A 23,597-nucleotide genomic window follows, 5' to 3' on the forward strand; every position below is an offset into this window, starting at 1 on the left:
CCAAATTTTCCCTTACTCACGACTTTCAAAAGAATGGTAATATAAATGCTTAACAAATATATGAAAATGGTCATTTGAAATGCTAGTGTTTAAGATTGAATACATAAAATATGAGATATTAAATGATGTTTTCATGAGGGGGAGTAAATATGCGCTGTATTCTTTTTCCCTTAACTGAGGTTTTGTCCCATTGAGTTTTCTTAGTAAGGTTTTTAATGAGACAACATATTATGCGTATTATAAATATATGTACTTTTTTTCATTCAATAGGAATTTTTTTCTCACAGGGTTTTTATCTTAGTAAGGTTTTAACGAGACACATTATCTACAAAAGACATCCAAGGGGGAGTGTTATGAATATTAAGTGGATGACCATCAAGATCAAGATAAGTTTTGATGTATTTAAAACTCTAATAGTAATTAGAAGTAGATCTCTACTTCATTTAAACTTCTTATGCCTATAAATAGAGACTTTGGAAAAGTTTTCTAAATATTCTGACTGATCAATAAAATACGCTCTCTCTTTTGCTCTCCCATTTTATTTGTTCTTTACTCATTGTCTATTTATTTTATAACAAAATTGATACTTTTAGATGGGAATCTATATATTTATATGTTAATGTTAATTAAAAACTTCTAATTTAGTATGTTTCATTTATGGTTGAATTCAAAATCACTAAACGGTAAATGTGACAATTTTAATCCCCTACACCATGTTTGGTTGGGGGGAATGAAATAAAATTCCCCCTTATTCATTGAATAGTAAACTATTCATTTATTTAGTTGAACGTAATACTCATTTAATGGAATGCTCATTACTTCCTTATTACTTGCGTTCCCATAATAGCTATTGTTTGGTATTACCAAAGAATGGTTATTCCATGCAACCTTAAATAAATAAAACAAAATTAATTTCCAGGTTAGTCTTTTAAAATTTGGACTCATAAAATATAAAAATAAAATATTTTAAATATTTTAATATAAAATATTTTATTTCGAAATATAATTTAAAATAAAATATTTTAATATAATTCAATATAAAAATTAAAATATTTTAATATAATTTAAAATAAAATATTTTAATATAATTAATTACATTGAAAATGTTATTAAATTGCATATTATTTTTATTAAATTATATTTAATAATAATTCTATCAAAATTTAATAACAATAACAATAATTATTGCCTAAAAAAAACTACTAAGGGTACTATGGCCATTTCAGTTTTTTTCCTTATGCTATTACAACATCTATTTCATTCAAAGAAACATAAGAATACTATTACAATTTTATTCCATTCCATTCAATTAAACAATTGAATTACTAATTACGGTTTTATTCCATTATAGCCCTATTCAATTTCAGATGTTATAGTGGCATTTTGTTCACCATTGTAGGGATTTGATTCAAGTAGTTAAAATATTTAATTAATTATGTAATTAGTTTCATAACATATTAATTATAAGGAAGATTATTTAGGGTTTTTATTATTATCATATTTTGGCTTAAAAGTATAAAATTTTCGGAACTTGATTAGGTAAAATTTTATTAATTAAGTTACATTTTTTAAATTAAATTTAACTTCACTTTATAGGTTTTAAGAATTTCTTCATATTTGTGTTGTTCTTCCAATAGGTTCTTAGATATCGTTAAATGTTGTTAATATTGCTTGTTATGAAATTAATTTTCTTTGCTAATATCACCTTTACTATTGTAAATGTTTTTAGTCAAATAGTGTAAACAAAACAATTAATTCAATGTAAATTATATTAACATTAAAATTATAAACAAGACAATTTTGAACTTGTTACAGTCACACATTTTGTTATATGAAATAAATTAAATGTTCATGTATTCTATTCATTCTTGTATCAAGAAACAAATATGGAAGGATACGTAGAAAATTTGAATAGTCCAGAGCAAAACATACTCAACCTTTCTGGATTATTGTATTTGATGTGAATAATCACCATGTTCAAATACTCCCATTCAGCCGGGTTTTAGTTATTATTTCTTTTTTTTTTCTAGAGGAGCTGCGTTTTTCTTGTAACTACAGAAATTTCCTCCAAAAGAAAAATATATATTAGTAGTCTGGTTTGACTTCCATAATAATTTAATTAATTGGACAATTTTTATGTCTGAATAAAATTCAAAGCATAACAACATAAGTACCTTTGATTTTGTATTCCATGATTTTGTTGTTTTGGGTTGTTTATTTCCATATCTGCATTGCATTCTTGCTGCAAAAAACTTACTAAATTCAATAAATTAAATTAATAAAAAAAATGGTAAGGATTAAATTGAAGACCAGAATAATAGGTTGAAAGTTTTTGCAGTTTCAATGGTATAGGTGCTTTGAAACTGCTTTGTATTTCTAACGAAAAAATTTGGATTTCCCTGCAAGGAATACAGCATATTTATAGGTAGCAATAGGGAAAACCAATAACACTAAATGTTTTCTTATTAATCACAATATTTGTTGTCATTTAAGTTGATTTCTTTTATACTTTTATATGTGATTGTATTTCATAATTTGATGTTATTATTTATTGCCATTTAAGGTGATTTCTCATTTTACGTGATTTAATTTTCATGTTTATTCAATCTGACATTATTAATGGGTATAATTCAATTAAATTTCTTAATTTACTAATTTCTTTATTTATCAAAATTTTATTGGTGACACATTGCATGCTTAGAACACATCTAGAATTAAAAGTTTCCAATTTTACCTCCTAACCTTGCTATACTATATATATTAGATAAGGGTCAAGGTGAAGAGGATCTACTTTGCAAAATAGCGGAGGTACTCCAAACAGTAGTGGGAGCTACCCCGCGAGCTGCACCAGTAGCTACAGCTCAAGGAGGCCTGACAAAAGAATTATGAAAGTACGAAATAATCAAAATCAAGGGGTTGAAAGGAGTCGGTCCCTCCTTAGTCGAAATTTGGGTAGAATCAACCGAATGGGTCCTGCAATTATTGGAATGTTCATTGGCGAGTCACCCGACATGTACCGACTGATCAAGTTTCTTGGATGTTCTTCCAGTCTGAGTTTCAAAGGAAATACGTCGGCAAATTGTATCTTAAAGAAGAAAAAAAAGTAAGAATTCATTATGCTAAAACAAGGTAATATGCTAGTTATTGATTATGAGCGAGAATTCTTGCGACTCAATAGGTACGCCCTCGAGTTAGTGCCAACAGAGGAAGAAAGTTGCAAGCCATTCCTTCAGGGATTAAGAGATGAGCTTCGGGTTTAGCTAGTCTCGTATAAGCTTTAAGAATTTACCAGTCTAACTAAACGAGCGAAGATGGTTGAGCAAGCCATGGACCTAATGAGTAACTCGAGCCTCCTCAAGTATTCGAAAAGAGAGTTGAGACTACTAGTTCGTAACCCTTGCCTAAGCGAGCTAGAGAGTCTCGAGGTTCTTGAAGTTCAACTCCAATGAATGTCAGGTCGGAGAAAAACCGAGTCAGGCAACCATCAATTTTAGTGAGCAGTACTGGGGGGCCAACGAGAGATGCCAATCTTCCAAACTGTGAACATTGAAGAAGGAAGCATAGAGGTGAATGCTGGAAAAAGACCGGGACATTAATTCTGGAATGATTACCTAGACAAAAAGGGGAAAAGTATAAAACTCTTTATTATAGAAATTTTCTTAGTGGAAGATTCGATAGACCATTGGGTCATTGATTTTGGAGACACTAACTATGTGTGTGTTTTTCTATAAGGGTTCGAGGAGTGAGGTAAGTGTGACAGCTGAAGCAGTGGGAGATGTACATCTTTATTTTGAGAATTTTAGGAAGATGATTTTGAAAGACGTTTTCTATGTACCTAGTTTCAAAATAAATTTAATTTCTATAGCATGTTTACTTAAAGATGGCTTTATCGTGACTTTTAATAATGGTAATACAATTTTATAGAAATCATACTTTTCTTTGTAATGGATGGATGTCAAATAATCTCTATTTTATCAAACCAATGATGTACACACTGCTTGAAACTAAATTAACGAATAAAAGACTTAAGACTTCTCACTTTAACGAGGTGTACCTTGGGCATTTGAGACTTGGTCATATTAACTAAGAAAGAATAACTAGACTTGTGAAAGATGGCACCTTAAGTGAACTTAAGGAAACTGATCTTCCACAATGTGAATCTTGCTTGGAAGGTATGATGACTAAGCGATCTTTTAATGCAAAATGATTAAGGGCCGTGAAACCCTTAAAAATTGTGCACACATATGTTTATAGCCCCATGAACGTTAATGTGTGAGGTGGTTATGATTATTTTGTAACTTTTATAGATGATTATTCCAGATATGGGTATGTTTACCTAATACAGTACAAAAGTGAAACCTTTAACAAATTTAAAGAGTTTCGTGTGGAAGTGAAGAAACAACTAGGTTTACCTACAAAGACACTTTAGGCTAATCAAGGTGGGGAATACTTATCGTATTGGATGAGTTCTTAGGTTACCTTGTCGAGAATGGGATATTATCCAAATTAACCACACCAGGAACTCCATAATTGAAGGGCGTGGTAGAGAGAAGGAATTAAACCTTGTTAGACATGGTTCGATCGATGTTAAGTTATTCGTAACTTCCAGTCTCCTGTTAGGGATATGATTTACAAAAGACTTGCTACATTTTGAATGAGGTACCAACTAAGGCTACACCCAAAACTTTATACATATTGTGGCACGACAGGAAGCCAACCTTAAGGCATTTTAAGATTTAGGGATGCCCAACCCACGTATTGGATAAAGATGTGAGGAAGTTGGATTCATGGATAAAATTGTGCATGTTTGTGGGATATCCTAAAGGAACAAAGGGTGGTTTGTTTTATAACCCAAATAAGCAAACAATTATAGCATCAAATCATGCTACATTCCTTGAGGAAATTTATATGAATGGCTTTAAACCTCGTAGTAAAGAACTAATTAGAGGGCTTTTAGGAAATACACAACCCTATAGTGAGGATTTTGGAACCAACTCCTAATAGTAGACCTACAAACAATCAATAGCTTAGGGAGATTCGTCGTAGTGGGAGGGTCTCTCGTTGGCTTGAGTTATTCCATTCTAGCGAAAGTTCTTTAAACACTGATTTTACCAAATAGGAAGATAATGAACCACTCATATTTGACGAAATGATGTCGAGTGTTGATTCCAATCTTTAGGAAATATCTATGAAAGCTAAGATGGATTCTATGAAAACCAACTCAGTTTGGGAACTTGTAGACTTACTAAAAGAGATAAAACCCATCGAGTGTAAGTGGATTTACAAAAGAAAAAAAGAAATGCAGATGAAAAAGTGGAAACTTACAAGGTAAGACTGGTAGCAAAATGATATACTCAGAAAGAGGTATCTATAATGAAGAAACTGTAAGGCCCCGAAAATAGGTCTAGTAGTTTCAAGTAAGTCTATCGGGTTTCGAGTGAAAATTAGGAATTAATCGTGTTAATTAGCGATTTATATTCTTAATTAGTTAGCTTAATTTCATTTAAAAATCGATAAATAATATTCCAAAAAATAAAAATATTTTTAGAAAATTTAATTTTATGGTTTTAAATAATTTTTGGGTAAAAATAAATATTTTGGGTTAAATTAGAATTTAAAAATAATTTAAAATAGGGATTTAATTGGGTGATTTAAAATATTAATTAAATGAGACTAATTTGACAAACAAGGGAAATTTGTAAGAGATTTTATAGCAAATATATCATATTTTCGAAATTTTGGAGGGAAAGGAGAAAATTGTAAAATAAGGTAAAAAGCAGAGTGGCATGATGGCAAATTCCCCAAAATTTGAAAATTAGGTGGGGTTTTCAGTTTTAAAAACTCTGCAACTACCTCACTTTTCACTCATTTTTTCACCTGAATGAGAGCTGTTTCTCTCTTTTTTGTGCTTGTTTTCATAAACCAAATATCAGAGAATAGATCTAGACCTTTTCTCTCCCAAAATTCTCTCAAAAATCTCTCGAAATAATTTTCAAAGTTGGGCAAAAAGTCATCCGACTTTCTTCAAGCATTTTGATTCAAACTTCCAAATCAATTATTTGAGTTCAATTGAAGGTAATCCTCATCTCTAAACTTTCTTTTAATCATTATTTGTTAATTAAAATGATTACAATGGATTATCAACTTTAATTTCTTCTTTCTTGAACTTGAGGATCAACAATGGAGGATCTTTAATTTTGAGTTGGAATCCAAATATTAATGGATGTCTAAGCTCAAAATAGGTCTAATAAGAGATTTTTAATCTTAAACCAAAAGATCAACCACATTTTATGAATCAATTTTGAGAAATTCGAATTTGATCAAGAACATGGATGATTTTTCTGGAAAATTATGAAACGAATTAAATGATGAAATTAACACTTAGAATACATTTTATTGGTCTAGGAATGAAGGTTAGAAGTGGTTTGAGGTGCTGAAAAGGGAGTTTAGTTGAGGAATTCCATATTTCGGCTTAGTTGTGCAACATTAGTAAGGTAGTTTAGAGTAATGATTTAGATTCGTATACTTTATCAGATTTCATGTTTCTTATTACTATTGTTAGTTTGTAGTGCATAATTTCTCTGTTAAAGCTCCACATCAAGAGGAGAAATGTGCTAATCAGAATTGAAGCTCAAACTTGCTTGTTCGAACATATTTTTGCTTAAAGAGCTAAGTGTGGAGGTGAGTGATATTAAGGGAAATTTGGTAAATTGGCTCAATTATGTGTTAAATTAAATGTTTAATTTGTGTTATTAATGACTTAATTGCATATTGGATGGTTGGATTTACAAAAATAGGTTTTATTTTATAAAAGAACAAAATGGAAATTGGTTTGGTAAGTTGTGTATTATTCTTTTAGCATGATTAAATTTTATGGAATAAATTGATATTTGGAGCATGAATTGCTAATTTATTGAACATTTGATAAAGGTGTTCTAATTGGTATATGAATATTGGGAAAATGATATTTGTTACGCTTAATTTTATTGATGTTAAAATTGCTTAGCAATATGCTTTTACTTTCATTTTAACATTCTAAATTAAGTGATTAAACAACATATTTTATGCCTTGTATTTATGATTATATTGGCAACATTGCATGGTGAATCTATTGGATATAGCTGGCATGCTATAGGATTTTTGAGTACTCACCATTATTTGTGATATTGTGAGCATATGACTCTTGGTGGATTGATTTGTTTTGAGTAGACAAGGGAGTGTTTAGCTAGAGTCTCCACTCATTGGGTTATTTAAGGAGTTATAAGGGAGCGTGTGGCTTCAGCCTGCTTAATTCAAAGGATTGTATTTGATTTGTGAGAGTTTGAAGATCTGTTTATCCAATGTGTGATAATTGGAATGTGATATTATGGTGAAATGTGATGTTATGCTTAATTTCATGTGATGTTATGGTGAAATGTTAACATGTTGTGACTGGAAATGCAATGCTTAATTGCTTTGTTTTATGTATGATTGGGTGCAAATTACTTGATGTTTTTAGTATCATTCACTGAGCTTTTTAAGCTCACATTCTGGGCGTAAGGAGTCGAGAAGCGAGTGCAAGGGCGATCCAAGAATTAGGCTCGATATTGGTTTAAGAAATTTACTTAGAGACTACATAGGGGCATTGTGATGCTTTTGGGACTAGTGTTATTTTACTTGTAATGGACATTGAACATTAAATTTTGGACTTTAATTTTTGTGATTTTATAATTGCTTTAATACATGATTTTATGTCTAACTGATGTTTGATTTAGTGTATGTTGATGAGTGTTCTGGTAAGCTATAAAAGTAACATATTTTAATCTCATTCTTAATGCATTTTTGGATGATTAATTATGCAAATTAGTAAATTTGATGCTTTTAATCCTTTAAATTCATGTTTCTATATTCAGGAGAGCATTTAGGAGCGAAAAATGAGCCAAAATCAGACAAAAAGAGTTGTTTTTAGGATCTACACGGCCTGGGCATTTCCACACGGGTTGGCCATATGCCCATGTGCCAGCCTGTGTTGATTTCGCACCTTGCTTCCCAAATACGTAGAAAAATCCAATTTTTAGGCTTTCTGAGCATTCTAAAGTATATAAATACCAATTAGAAGAAGACCTAAGGGAGCAATTAGAGAAGATTGAAGAAAACACTCGAAGCACGCCATCGGAATCAACTCGGAAGCGAATCTCCCTCAAGATCGAAGGTCTCAATTTAATTTCTTTCGAAGTTTTATTGAGTTTCTTTATGTCTTGTGGTTATCCTAACTTTAAGATGTTTCTATTTAGGATTATGAACTAAATTCCCTAAATACCTAGGGAGGATGAAACTTATGATGAATCTTATTATTTGATTTCTGATTTACATGATAAATACTTGACTCTTGTTCTCAATTATGTATGCTTATTTCTTGTTTTAATATTTCTGCAATATCAATTCATGTTTAATGTACTTATTTCAGTAGAGCAAAAGTCCCTATTTAAGAGAAGATCTAGCATAATCGAGTGAAGTTGAATGCAATCCTAGAAATAGGATGACATAAATCTATCGAATTAGAGTCCAATCTAATAGAGGAATCCATAGATCAAGTTAATGCGACAATAGGGGTTTTAATTAGAAAAAGATTTCAATTAATCAACCTAGAGTCAGTTTTTCTTACTCTCGAAAGATATATTAACATAATTTAAGGATTTCTCCGGATCAACGCACAAGTGAATAAATTGTTTAATTCAGATTCATAATAATAGGTGAAGTCTAGGTGGATTCTTTCCTAGGTATTGTCTATCTCATTGGTTATCTTCGATTATTTTCCCATTTCATTCTATGTTGTGTTCTTAGATAAATTAGTTTAGTAATTCTAGATTAAAACACATCACCCCAATATGACAGCTAAATAATAGAAAAACGGTAATTACTAGTACTTTTAGTTCTCGTGGATACGATATTCCCTACTCACCATAACTATACTATTGTTCGATAGGTGCGTTTGCCTTAGTCATATTTATAGTTAGTTTAGTGACCATCAAGTTTTTGACGCCGTTTCCGTGGATTAAAATATTAGGAATACTCGATTTTTATTAATTTAACCATTTTTATTTTTATTTTTATTATAATTTTTGTTTTTAGTTTAATTTTTATTTTCTAATATTTCTTTTATTTGCTTCTGGCAAGTTCCTTTAGTTTATGACTTGAAGAAATCCGTCGGGACCATTATTATTTGGCAGTGAAATTGAAAGTACAGCTCACAGAAACCGTAGAGAAGTAAGGCAAAGTCGTCAAAATATATAGTAAACGAGCAAGAGGACATTATTAATATTACTGAGGAGATGGGTTATAATCAGAATAATCAGCTACCTCATACAGTTGCTGCAAATCCTGCAAATCCAGATCCTGTTCCTCGTACTATGTATGATTATGCCAAGCCCACTCTAATTGGGGCTGAATTGAGTATTGTGGGACCCACCATTGCTGCAAATAATTTCGAACTGAAGTTGAACACTATTCAGATGATACAACAATTTGTTCAGTTTGATGGTTTGCAAGACGAAGATCCAAATACTCATTTGGCTAATTTTCTGGAAGCCTGTGATACTTTCAAGGTAAACAACTTTTTTACGACGCCATTCGCCTACGATTATTCCCTTTCTTATTAAGGAAAAAAGCTAAACAGTGGTTGAATTCTTTACTACGAGATTCCATCACTCATGGGATCAAATGACTGAGAAATTTCCACTAAAGTACTTCCCACTGGCTGAGATAGCTAAGTTGAGGAATGATATCTCTTCTTTTGTTTAGATTGATTTAGAGACCCTATATGATGCATCGGAAAGGTATAAAGACTTATTGAGATGGAGCCCTCACCATAGGTTACCTCTATGGTTACAAGTTCAATCTTTCTACAATAGTTTGAATCCCTTAACTAGACAGTTGATCAATGTAGCAGCCGGTGGTACAATTAACAATAAAACACCCGAAGTGGCTTATGAATAAGGAGATGACACTGAATAATTATCAGTGGCAAGTCATGAGGATGAAGTCGATGAAAGTAGTCGGTGTTTTTAACTTAGATGTGGTCACCATGTTATCAAATCAGGTAGAACTTTTAAATAAGAAAATTGATGGCTTATGTGTTTCTATGCAGGTACATCCGGTGATGCAATACGATACAAATGGAGGTGGAATAAATAATCCATAATATTTACGATCCTAGCACAGAGAACGAACAAATAAATTATATAGGTAATAATTCTAGGCCTCAAAATAACCCTTATAGTAATACCTATAATGCAGGTTGGAGGAATCATCCTAATTTCTCTTGGGGTGGTCAAGGAAATCAAAGAGCAGAACCCCTTCCAAGCTTCCAACAACAACCTTACTAGCAAGATAAGAAGCCAAACCTTGAGGAGACGTTGACGAAGTTTATCTTGGTGTCAGAAACCCGCTTCTAAAACACTGAAGCAACATTTAAAAATCAACAAGTATCGATTCAAGGGCTTGAGAACCAAATCGGTCAAGTTGCTAAGTTAATTTTAGAACGACCACAAGGTAGTCTGCCTAGCAATACTAAAACTAACTCAATGGAGCAACCTCATGCAATGACTGTGTGAGATGAAGAAGGGTTAGTTGAATCTGAACTAGAACCAAGGTAAGAAATTATGATGAGTAATGGTAAGGTCGAGGTAAGAAAGAAGGAGTAAAAATCAGTTGGTAAAGAATATAAATCTTGAGTGCTATATCTTAACGCAACAAAGAGAGACCACAAGAACGAACAATTTGGTAAATTTCTTAAACTTCTAAATAAAATTACATATTAGCTTACTGTTTGTTGAAGCTCTTTCGCAAATGCCCAATTCCGTTAAATTTTTAAATGAGCTTTTGGCGAACAAAAGGAAGTTAGATGATTCATCGACTATGGAGCTAAATGTAGTTTGCTCGACCATATTGCAAAATAAACTACCTAACAAATTGAAAGATCCATGGTGTTTTACTATTCCTTGTTTAATTGGTAGTTTGAATATTAATAATGCTTTGGCTGATTTAGGGGCTAGTATTAATGTCATTCCCTATAAAATGTTTAAACAATTAGGTCTTGGGAAACCCAAACAAACTAGGATGAGTATTCAATTAGCAGATAGAACAATTAGATTTCCTATGGGTATTATTGAAGATGTTCTTGTAAAAATTGATAAATTCATATTCCCAGTTGATTTTGTTGTTTTAGACATGAATGAGGGTAATGAAGTACCTTTAATTTTAGGTCAACCCTTTTTAACAATTGCTAGAACTATAATTGATGTTGGTACGGGTAAATTAGTACTTCGTGTAGGTGACGAAACGATTACTCTCCAAGCTTGTGATTTTGTTAAGACATCTAATGATCGAGATGATTTTACAAGTTTTGTTAATATGAGTAACCATGTGGCTTAACCTTCTTTGCAGTAAACCCCTCGGAAAAAACGTAATAGAGCCACGTTTTAGTCCATGCGACAAAAATAGAACGACTCATGAAGAACGAATGTTACAAATCAATGAACTGGATGAATGACGAACACATGTCAAGGAGAAACCCAAAAAACATGAAGAAGAGCCAAAATGATGCCATGATAAGCATGTGGATGGAACAAACCAACTTAATGTTGGAGACAAGGTACTTGTAGACAAAACGGATCCACGAATTACCACTGCGGAGCTTGATGCAAATGGATCAATTCCCTTGACGATATTGAATGTCTTCCCATATGGTATAGTCGAGGTAACTCATTTTGAATTTGACACATTTAAGGTAAAAAGTACTCGAATCAAACCTTACTTTGATTATAGAATTGATAGCGAGAAAGAAGAGCATCAACTCCGCTAACCACAGTGGCCATACGCGTAAGGTAAGTCGAGCTTAGACTTTAAATAATTGCTTCTTGGGAGGCAACCTGAGTGTTAACACTGCTAATTCTCTTAATTTTATTTCATGTTATTTCTAATATTAATTAAGTTTCAAAATAAAAAAATGGTTTTGAGCCTCATGGCCTTGACACAAGGGCATGTCCCAGGCCGTGTATACTATAAGGGGTTTGACAGTGAGTTACACGTCCTGGCGACATGGCCATGTGACCCATACGGCTTGGACACACGGGTGTGTCCTTGGCTGTGTGGATCCTGAGACTTAATTTTTCTAAAATTTGACTGTTATAGGCCTAAAATGGTCCACACGGCCATGCAACACGACCGTGTGAAACCTAGAGCTAATTTTTTATTTTAAATCAAGTCAGAGAGTTACATGGGTAAGAGACACGATCGTGTGCAAGACACGGTCGAGCCATACGAGCACGTGGACTCTCACATGGGCGTAGGAGAAGTGAAGTAGATTACACATGGCCTAGACACACAGGCATATCCGAGGCCGTGTGAAGACTAGGTTGGCATTTTTATTCACACACGGGCTGGTAAAGCACCACAGGGGCCTTTACACGACCGTGTCCCCATTTTAACCCCTAGAGCCTAGATTATTATTTTTAGATTCATCTTCTTCCTCTCTCACAACCAAATCTTAGTCGCTGCTCCTTAACACCGCAACACCACCGACTGCCGTTCACTTCACGATCTCTGGCCATCATCACACCCTCACCTTACTCGGCCTTCCCCCTAACCACACAACCATCCCAACCATTGGCCTCAATCGAGCCCTCTCGCCCTTCCCTTTCCCCCATCAAACCACCCCCATGACCAACACCACCCTCCCCTCTTCTCTCCCTCAGCTTTCACTCAGCCTTGTCGCGCGCCAGCCTCGCACCACCGACTAGCCAGCCCTATCATCCACGTTGCACACACACACCCCTTCAGCCACTTCACCCCCTAACCTTTATCCCTCCCGTGACCACCACGCTCCTTCACCTCCATAACTCCGGCCGTTGTCCACAACTTCGATCAACCACCGTTTGCCCATTCTTTTTCCTTATTTTATTTTTTATTTCTTTATTTATTATTCTTAATTGTTTATCATTTATTTTTATTTTATTCCTCTGTTTTCTTATTATTATTATTATTATCATCTATTTGTTTTATTATGCTAAGATTTTATTTTTATTTTAAGTTATATTTTTATTATATTTAATATTGTTTTACTCCTATTCTTCTTATTCCTTTTGGTTGTATTGTGTCTATGAATATTATTTTTAGTCTAGCAAAGTTTGTATCAGTAGTTATTTATGATTCTTATTTTTGCACTATTATTTATTGCTCTAACAGTTATTAGTTTTGTTTGCTTATTATAGTTATCTTATTATTTTTAGTACCATTATTCTTGATTGGTTAATACTAATCCCTATGTCTTTTGGTATTTGTATCTCGGATTCTTGTTTATAATCTATTCACTATAGATTTCTTTAATTTGTTTAGTTATTGATGTTACCTTTGATTATTACATAAGTTATTGGCTTGCTTCTATTCTGTTCGGTCTGTCCGTCTGCTTCGTTTTGTTTTAATATTTGATGGTTTGATTTTCTTGCAGATTCATCATGACAAACACTCGTAGCAAGTTTAAGGTTGTCGTCCTCGCTTCAAAAAAGCGAAAGACCCATGGCGCAACCTCCTCCTCGAGCGCTTTCGTTGAGGCCCGCCACCCCTATATCCGATTTTCAACAGGTCCCTAGGAGAAATTATATCAGTTACTTCGATTGCAACCACTCAATTTTGGCCGCTGTATTGATTGGGTCGCTTTGGAGCAGGTCTAGTTAGCTGATCATGTTCGAGCCTTTATTTGCTACATCCCCGTGGGACCGGTTCTTTTCCATCATTAAGCCCACATACATGGAGCTGACCTTGGGGTTCTATTCGACATTTTCTCTACCACATATAATGATGAACCATGACGAGCCGGGCACCATCACCTTCAGACTAGGTGGCCTGGCATGACATATGATGTCCCTAAGTTTGGTGCTGCTTTGGGACTATACACTGAAGAGTTTATGAGTGCCGAGAACTTCCTTTGCCTACATCGGCACATACACTACTCGTCATCTCTTTGTTGGATCGACCTTTCGGTGAGTACAAAACCTTATGACACGAGTCGGTTGAAGGCGACTTCTCTCCCTCTGGCTTTACAATATATTCATGTCCTTTTAGCTCACACATTGACCGGTAGGAGGGAGAGCACCGAAGTTGTCAGTACTGTTGATGCATACGTTTTATAGAGCATGGCCACAGGGCATATTTTTTATTTAGCCTACTTTATCGCCCTCGCTTTCCGCTATCAGACAGACCGCAACAGGAAGGGTCTTATTTGTTTAGGCCCTTATGTGACTTGACTCGCTCGACACTTTGGTCTCCTCAACACACCAGAGCAATCCTCTGCGCTTGCACTCGCCGGCCAGATGTCCCCACAGAGAATTCGTGGAGTGGATCCTCCTTAGTATCAATTATTTTATTCTGACCCTTAGATGAACTCGATGACTTCATTGATGATGTTCCTTTCCATCACGAGGACCCACTTCATCCTCCACCTTCAAGCCACCGTCCTGTTTCTTCTACTGCTACCTTAGAGGACCTCTCCGAGTGATTCATTTGCTTCAAGCAACATTTCTTTTAGAGGTTCGATAATATTGACGCTACATTGCAATAGATCTGTCAGCATCTCCATATCTCCTCGTCAGCACTAACGACTGACGACACCGACGCTTCTAATGATGAGGACCATTGAGTTTATTTGTTTTCCTTTTAGTTTTATTTTAATTTTAATTTTAATTTTTTATTTTATGTTTAATTTAATTTTTAGTTATTTTTATTGTTATTTTCTTAGACTTATTTTGTTTTGTTTCTTATCTTTTAAACTATATTTTTATCTATATGGTTGTTTCTATTTGAGTTAGTAACCTTTTAATCTTCTTCACTATTTGTGTTTAGTTTTTTATTAGTTTGCTCAGAATCATGCACTACATCTAGATTTTTCTACAATTCCGCTTTTCACCATTCTGGCAAATTTATCCAATACTCAGGGTAGTTTTAGTTTTCTCCCTCTCTTATGATATTATGCTTATACTGTGATTATATCTGTTTGTACATTGACGAAAATGTACATCTTAAGTGTGGGGAGGTTATTTATATAATTATTAGAAAATCTCTGAATTATATCTTGTATTTAAGTAATTTTCTCATACTTCCATTTGAATGAATTTTTGTCGATTTGGAATTTTTGTTGATGTGTTTTAGATTAATTTATTGATAATTGTGTATTGGTTGATATAAACTTTAAGACATGAGAGAATCAAGCATGATAAGTTATTTTTCAGAAATTAAAATTTTTTAGATTGTTTCCCTAAATTGAAGTATTATCTTGAAGTTTGAGATTTGCAAGTTTGACATCAAAAACCATTATTTTTTGTGAGATTTTGAGCCTTTAGAGCATACATTTTTCTTGCTCATTTTATTATTGGTTATGAGTGTGTCAACTTTATTTGCTATTCTAGAACTTGATTCGATTATACCTGTCAAGACCACACCTTTTGATTTGATATACTAAGATGATAAAGGCACGTAGGTTTTAACCCACTTATCCCACAAAAAGCCTACCTACATAATTAATCCTTAGTAAACCCCGTTGAGCCTAACACACCATTTCTTGATTTACCTATTAGTTAACCCATAACTCATCTTTTCGTTGAATTTTTTACCATTTCATTAACTCCCTTTTTATCGAGATTTGATTTGGTTAGTTGCTTAACTTTGCTTTTCTATTTGATTTGCTGAATCATTTCTGATCGTTCCAGATAAAAAAAGAAGAAAAAAATATAAAAAAATGTATATATATTGATTATTATTTAGTTCTATGTTGATTGAGCTTGAACAGTTAAATTTATATTTTGAGAAGAAGCTCGGTTTTATTCCTGAATAGTTCTCGATTGATGTAATTGTTTTTAATTTAGCACTTGTTTAATTTTTCTAGTTTGGCAATTTATCAATTCAATCTCGATTATAACCAGATTTTTTGGCCTTTCTCCACAACCTTAACCTAAGCCCTATTACAACCTCTTAAAGACCTTTTGATTTGTGTATCATATCATTTTATAGTGGTGGAGATTTGATTTTCATGCAAGCCTATGGTAATGACTTTTTGTGTTTGACTATTTAGTGCTTATTCTTAAACCTTAAACATTTTGAGTGATTTGAGTGAATCTTTAGTGAGGATGTCAATTCTTGTCGATTTTGAATTAAAGGTAATTACTTAGGTAAGGGGAGACACCTATGTTTTCGTGTTTAAAATTATTAGCTTGGATTGTTTGAGACTTTAGTGCTCTTTTAGTTGAATTGCCAATGAATGATTATTTATGAATTATTTTGAGACATTATTGACGAGAATTATAGGTTGAGAAAGATTAATTTTAATGTGACTTGAGGATTTTGCTTGAGGACAAGCAAATGCTTAAGTGTGAGGATATTTCATAAGCTATAAAATTAACATATTTTAATCCCATTCTTAATGCATTTTTGGATGATTAATTATGCAAATTAGTGAATTTGGTGCTCCTAATCCTTTAAATCCATGTTTCTATACTTAGAAGAGAATTTGGGAGCAAAAAGAGCGAAAAACGAGCCAAAATCAGAGAAAAAGAGTTGTTTTTAGGATCCACATGGCCTAGGCATTTCTACATGGACTGGCCACACGCCTATGTGCCAGCCTGTGTCGATTTCAGACCTTGGTTCCCAAATACGTGGAAAAACCCAATTTTTAGGCTTTCTGAGCATTTTAAAGTCTACAAATACCAATTAGAAGAAGACCTAAGGGAGCAAATAGAGAACATTGAAGAAAACACTCGAAGAACACCATGGGAATCAACTTAGAAGTGGATCTCCCTTAAGACCGAAGATCTCCGTTTAATTTCTTTCGAAGTTTTATTGAGTTTCTTTATGTCTTGTGGTTATCCTAACTTTGAGATGTTTCTATTAAAGATTATGAACTAAATTTCCTAGATATCTAGGGTGGATGAAACCTACGATGAATCTTATTATTTGATTTCTGATTTACATGATAAATACTTGACTCTTGTTCTCAATTATGTATGCTTATTTCTTGTTTTAATATTTCCGTGATATTAATTCATGTTTAATGTGCTTATTTCAGTGGAACAAAAGTCCTTGTTTAGAGAAGATCTAGCATAATCGAGTGGAGTTGCATGCAATCGTAGCGGATTAGAATCAAATCTAATAGGGGAATCCATAGATCGAGTTAATGTGACAATAGGGGTTTTAATTAGAAAAGGATTTCAATTAATCAACCAAAAGTCAGTTGTTCTTACTCTCAAAAGAAATATTCACATAATTTTGGGATTTCTACGGATCAAGACACAAGTGAATAAATCGTTTAAGTCATATTCATAATAATAGGTGAAGTCTTGATGGATTGTTTCCTGGGTATTGTCTATCTCATTGGTTATCTTCGATTATTTTCCCATTTCATTCTATGTTGTGTTCTTAGATAAATTAGTTTAGTAATTCTATATTAAAACACATCACCCCAATTTTTCGGCTAAATAATAGAAAAACGATAATTACTAGTACTTTTATTCCTCATGGATACGATATTCCCTACTCACCATAACTATACTATTATTCAATAGGTGCGCTTGCCTTAGTTGTATTTATAGTTAGTTTAGTGACCATCATGTTCGTACGGTGGTTGATAACACAATGTATGAAACATGTATTTTATACTAACAATGTTTAATTGAAGCTTACCATGGTGTGGATTGCTTGCGACTATGGTACGTAGCTTGTGTGAATTAATTCGTGTTTTTTAAGCGTGTAATTGAGTGTTTAATTTTGATTAATTGTTGCATATTTGTTGTAAATAAATTAAATTGGAGATGTGTGGATATTTATGGCAATTAATTGTAGGTATTTCAAGTTTAATGGGTAAGTAAAATATGTAAATCGGGTAATTAAAATGAATTTTTGACAAAATTGGTGCAATGGTCTACACACGGCCGCGTGGGTTTTTGAGGGTTTGATTTTTTGTTTTTGTAATCTAGTATTCTAATTTGCTTAATTTATAATTTAGTCTTAAAACTTGGTTAGATTAATTGAAGCCTTTAATGATAGGGAAACTTAGTAAGATTTTAGGATTAGACTGGTAACTATTAATAATTGGTAGAAACACTCTTAATTTTTAATTTGGAAAATGTACTAAAAGTTTGCAAAAGTTACGATTTAGTCCCTAATAGTAAAACTTAAATTAGACATAGTAAATGAACTAGAATTAAGCTAAAAAAATTTAGAACTTGCATAATTTGACTAAAATAAGGTTAACTATTTAGAAATAAAATCGGGATAGTTTAACCTTAGGTGGTAAATTGACGAAAATACCTGTAGGTTTAAATACTTAAAAAAGTTTAAAAATGGTTCACAATTGCTTCCACATTAATAAATGATATTTACTTAGTCATAAATGAGGTGTTATAAGGTCGGGGTGCGTGTTTTGGTGGTCGTTAGTTGGAGAGTCACTTTGGCGGCTAATGTAATGCTTCGAATTTGGGTCAATTCGTCCCAGTCGGGTTTGGGGTGTCACAGAAACCTTCTCTTTGGATGTCATGCTCAAGTCAATCCGCATATTGTTATCCATTGTAGTGTCTCTAAATTACGAGATGTGGAAAATGGATGTCAATACAACATTCTTGAATGACTATCTTGAAGAGAACATCTATATGATGCAACCCATTGGATATATAACTAAAGGAAACAAGCATAAAGTTGGCCAAGTGCTTAGATCCATCTATGGAATTAAGCAAGCATCTCGCTCACGGAATCAAAGATTTGATCATGTATTGGGGAAGGAAAGGTGGTCTTTCTAGTTCTATATGTCGATGGCATTCTACTCATTGGAAATGATGTAGGGACATTGTCATTGATTAAACTGTGGTTAACTGAACAATTTAATATGAAGGACTTGGGGGAAGCTAACTTTTGTTCTAGGTATTTGAATATTAAGGGATTGAAAGAACAAAATGATAAAATTATCACAAGCTTCATACATAGCAAGATATTGGGATGTTATGCAATGATTGATTCAAAGAATGGAACTCAACCTTCTATATTAGACTTTCAGCTTTCTTTGTAGGATTGTCCTAAGACAGCGATAGAAAGAGAATACATGAGAAAGGTTCTATATGCTTCGCAATAGGAAGTCTTATGTATGCTATGTTATGCACACCTCTAAATATTTGTTTCACAATAGGTGTAACAACCTGGTTGACAATGGCATCAGAAATTGCAGTTTCAGATTATATAGATGAATTGCAATTTGGATAATCAATTTAGCCAAATTTGTGATTAATTAGGGCCTAGAGTCTAAATTGTAGAGTCCAAGCAATATAGGTGTTTAATTAGTAAATGGATTTGGGATTTAAATTGCAATTAACTAAATGTTCAAAACAATAATTAAACCATGTTAGAGTGTGTTTTAATGGACAATGTGATTATATAGCCATTAACTTAAGTAAAGTAATATTTGTTTAAGTAACATATAGTTAATTAAGTTAATTAGCAAATTAATCTAAGTATAAATAGAAATTCAAGTGGAAAGAGAGAGGAGATATCATCTTTTCCAACTGGCCAAGTAAATTGTAAGAGAGGAGGGCACTATACCTTAAGGTTTTAAGCTTTTAGTCTTTAATTAAAGTAAGTCCCTAGCCATTTTTCTTTGAGTTTTATAGATTTTTTTTTTATCTTGGAAGCCTGATTTAGCTAACCCAATGATCAATTTGATAAATTAGTGAAGTTTTCATGAGATGCCATTGTTGATAATTAAATGTTTTAGGTGTTAAATTTATATAAATTAAGCTTAGTTTAAGAAAATGACTAAATTGTAAAGCTTAATTGATAGTTTTGTACATTAGAAACAAATTTGAATAAAATGTAAAACAGTGATCAAATTTCAGTAGGACTAGCCCTAATAAGTAATTGTCAAATTGGATCTCAATCCAAAGCTCTAAATTGAATGTTATGACTGTCCCAAGTTTAGGGGCTAAATTTAAAAAATTATAAAATATGCTTGAAATTTTGATTAGTTCTGATTTGAATGGAATTTAATAATATTATATGTTTTATGATTTTATTTAGCTAATGTTGACATAGAATCGTCAGGAGGGAAAGAAAAATCGAAAATCATAGATGAATAGCTCAGAATTTTGGTTTGTATTTCTCTGATTTAGGAACCCTTTATTTACTGCATGTTCATTTCATTTTGCATTATATGGAGTTGAAATGAGTCATTGATGGTTATTTGAGCTGAATTGATATATTTGAGATTGATTATCAAGACGGGGACAAAAGTGAATAGAATAGAAATTTCTTAATTCGATTGATATTTAATAAATTGCATGAAATTGAGTTAAAATATGTTGTATTATATAATGAACTGATGAACTGATGATTTATTTGATATGATAAAGTATGATTCAAACTATTTATAATGAATTGAAAATTTGGTTATCCTATTAGTTGTTTGGATCGAATTGGATATAGTTGGCATGCCATATGGTTAGATTACGGATTGAAAACCATCACTGTCGAGAAATTCAAGGTGGTAGATTGTTCTTTAGAGTTATCATTGTTGGGCAACCCGAGGTGAAAGATTAATCAATTGAGAAAACCATTGGTGCCAAGCAACCCGGGGTGACTGATCCGTGTATCCGTTCCAAGTCCTTGTTGGTTAATAGGGTTATAAAGAAATGAATTGCTTAAATGATATGTGAACCAATAAATGAAATGGAAATTCAATATGTGAATCGAATAGAAAAGGAGCCCTGGGGGCCAATTGAGAATGAAAGAGCTAGCAGGCTTGGAATTGGTTGAAAGACAACCTAAATTTGATGATATATATATAAATGTTGGTAATGTCAAATGAACTAGTATAAGTACTATAAATGATAATATAGATTGAAATGGTAATGTGTAAATAAATTTCAAATATGTTTTGAAATGGTATGAAAAGATGCAAAATGGTTATATGTATGTAAAGATAATATAGAATGAAATCTTTTAGTTAGTTAACCAATGTTGGTCATGTTGAAATATAGATATATCATGTTATCACTAGAAATATGGTTTGGTTGTGCATATTTATTTGTTTGGAATGTACAGGCAAAAGTTCCATCTAGAAGTTGAAAAAATAGGTTGTCACATCACGACGTCGAGTGTACATTGTCGCATTGAGATTAGGCCACCATGCCACAATGTGACATCGAAAATGGATCATTGTGACGAGGCTAGGTAGTATGTTACGTTGTGATGAGGAATCCCATAAGGTCGTAATGTTAATTTGAAAATTTGAAAACATTACAGTTTAGTTCTAATTCTGTCTCTAGTTAGTGTTAGAGCTTTTGTAAGCTTGTATTAGACCCGAAAATGAATATGAGTTGTTTAATATACTTGTTTAAATTATGCTAGGGTGTTTGTTTTATAAATTAAACTGTGATTTGATTGTAGTTACTCCGGCAATGAATGTGGCACCTTGTAACTCAAACTTGGTGATTGGGACAAGTATGAGGTGTTACATTTAGTGGTATTAGAGCTATAGATTTAGCTAATTCTCAAACTAAATTGAGCTTGGAGTTGTGTCTAGAGATACATGTCAAAGTTAAGTTGAGTTTGAGTCGAGATTTGGATTCTGATTATAAATTTTTTATGTTTTATAGCTAAAAATGTCAGAAGAATTGAGGATGATATTAGAGATGATATTTGTAGCAGCAATCACTCTACTAAGAGTAAAAATAGGATTGAGGTCAAGACATTAAGCATTAATCTAGTCAGTGCTCGACAGTATAGTATTGCTAGTCCTCGATGGAAAGGTCGGGGAGATGAAAATCTACTCCACTAGGCCCTTCAGAGAGTGGTAGGAGCTAATCCACATGTTGCACCAGAGCCTGTTGTTTTGCAAGCTCCGATAAAAGAACTACGAAACCATGGTGCCACCAAATTTAAAGGTTTGAAAGGAGTTGATCCCTCGACAACAGAAGCTTGGCTTGAGTTGATAGATTGGGTACTAAAATAACTTGAGTGTTCTCTGCACAAATGCGTTACGTGCTTGATTTCCCTCCTAAGAAGAGGTGTACCAATGGTGGTTACTGTAATACCCCTCACCCATCTTCGTTGCCGAATTAGGGTTACAAAATGCTACAGAGTAAAACGAAACAAAACATTCTATAACAGATCAAACATTTCATACATTAATTAATTAAATTAAACTCAACAAAAAACATGTCATTTCATAATTTATCAGTGTTAAATTAAACATATTAAAGCTATAAAACAATTTAAAATAAAATAGGGACTTAATTAAAACATTTAAGAAAAATGGGGTAAAAGTGATTAACAAGGTTCACAAAGCTGTGTGACCAAATCGTGTGAAGCCATAAGACATGGTCGTGCCAACTGACTGTATGCGAGGACTCAAGCCATGTAGAGGAGACACACGGTCGTGTCTCTAGACCATGTAACAACCTGTTGTCGTGTGTGCCAAATTGAAACACAAAACACATTGACCACATAGCTGTACCATATGCATGTGTATTGTACACGACTATGTGCACCCAAAGGTCACTTTTCCAACAAGTTAACCAAACCAATCTCTCTTAAGCCATAAGGAACAAGATGCAAATGTTCAAACCTGATCCAAAACACATTAAAACATTCCAAAAGCATCATATAATCAATCATCCTAAGTGCCTAACCAATATGTCATAATAGACACATCAATTCAAACAATTTCAAACTACTAAACATTACCATTTAAACACCAATCAATAGCCATATGCATATGGTATACAATCAACTAATATTATCAAGTAAGCTTATACAAAATGAACCAATTTAACCAAACATTCACCAAGCACAATGTTTGAAACATACCATCATCTAAACATATTAATACCATTCATGTCACCATTTCCATACTTTAACCACTTTTACATTCATCAATCATCATATCATAAAACTTATACCTATCCTTTAAGTCATTTTATCTTATCACAATACCAAAACTAACTTACCAAACATGATCAAAACCATTCATATATGTATATACATAATTATATACCAAAAAGTACCAACCATATTTACATAACCTAAACAACCAAAAGTCCTAACGAGTCATTGGACGGATAGTGTGAGCTCTGACTTGACTTTTAACTGACCAAAACTTTTAATAATCTACAAAGAAACCAAACATAACGGATGTAAGTAAATCATTGCTTAGTAAGCTCGTATTAAACTTAAACTTAAACTTATAGTATATGATGTAACTTAAATATTTCATAATCAAGATCATAAGTTCATTTATTGCCTATACACATCATAAATCTCACAAGGTTAGTGAGCTCATATATGAAACATGTAACATTATCATGTCATAGAACATATCCATTTCACATTTCATATTTTCATTTCACATTTTCATTTCAAGTATCCATTTCAAATATGCATTTCATATAACCATTTTACATTCCATTTCCACCAAATGAACATAGTGAAATAACGTTGGATACCTGGGAACAATGCTCACACAAGCTATGACGGTATATGCTCACATGAGCTATGACTGTAAATGCTCACACGAACTGTGAAATGGGCCT

The 23,597-nt window shown here is 32.9% G+C and overlaps 1 non-coding gene across 1 annotated transcript; it reads right to left on the minus strand.

The window, feature by feature from the left end:
* Positions 1-9,747: 9,747 nt before the first annotated feature.
* On the minus strand, positions 9,748-9,854 carry LOC121215104 (small nucleolar RNA R71). Its single transcript, XR_005910836.1, has one exon. It is a non-coding gene; the product is annotated as a small nucleolar RNA R71 (small nucleolar RNA).
* Between the last annotated feature and the right edge of the window lie 13,743 nt (positions 9,855-23,597).

The sequence above is a fragment of the Gossypium hirsutum genome, chromosome D02 (genome assembly GCF_007990345.1).
Source record: "Gossypium hirsutum isolate 1008001.06 chromosome D02, Gossypium_hirsutum_v2.1, whole genome shotgun sequence".
Taxonomy (NCBI): domain Eukaryota; kingdom Viridiplantae; phylum Streptophyta; class Magnoliopsida; order Malvales; family Malvaceae; genus Gossypium; species Gossypium hirsutum.